We start from the raw sequence: 732 nt of genomic DNA on the forward strand, positions 1-732 counted from the left end.
ACCTTGGTATGGGTATGTGTATATATATGTATGTGTTTATATGAGTATGCGCATATATGTGTATGCGCATATATGCGTATGTACGTATACAGCTTATAAGTAGTTGTAGCGAAAGGGACCTGATGTGCATGCATACATAGACATATCAAGATATCTGGTGTGTACCTATATATGTGCACTAATATAGTATAAATGCCTATATACGTTCACTTCAAGATTGGAAATTAGCAGCTCCACGGTAGTCAAACTGTCCATATGCGCACGAGTACGTCGACACACGTGGTAGTGCAGTCACAGGGAAATCCAAGTCATACAGAATACAATAACAGAAAAGGAGGACAGGACAGGACAGGACAGGGCAGCGGAATGCTTGTGAATAGTCCCATTTGTAATGGTTGAAGGGGTTTAGGAATTACTTCTTCATGCGACGCGGAGAGGTCAAGCTGTGTATGGTAACCATGACAACGCGGCAAGCTATTACTCACAAGTATACGTGTGGAAAATCTCGTGTACATATACGTGAACGTACGTGCATATACAACACAGACTGACACCCACGCGCACACACATGCGTGGCCACTCCCAAAGTGCACACACATATACGTACAATCGTACATACATGTATATTGTGCACATAGCCACACCCATACACAACACATTCAAGAGTTGCATCACATATATACACACTCAGACATACACATATGTAAACTGCACCTCATATATACACTTATA

The sequence above is a fragment of the Sphaeroforma arctica genome (genome assembly GCF_001186125.1).
Source record: "Sphaeroforma arctica JP610 unplaced genomic scaffold supercont1.432, whole genome shotgun sequence".
Classification (NCBI taxonomy): Eukaryota; class Ichthyosporea; order Ichthyophonida; genus Sphaeroforma; species Sphaeroforma arctica.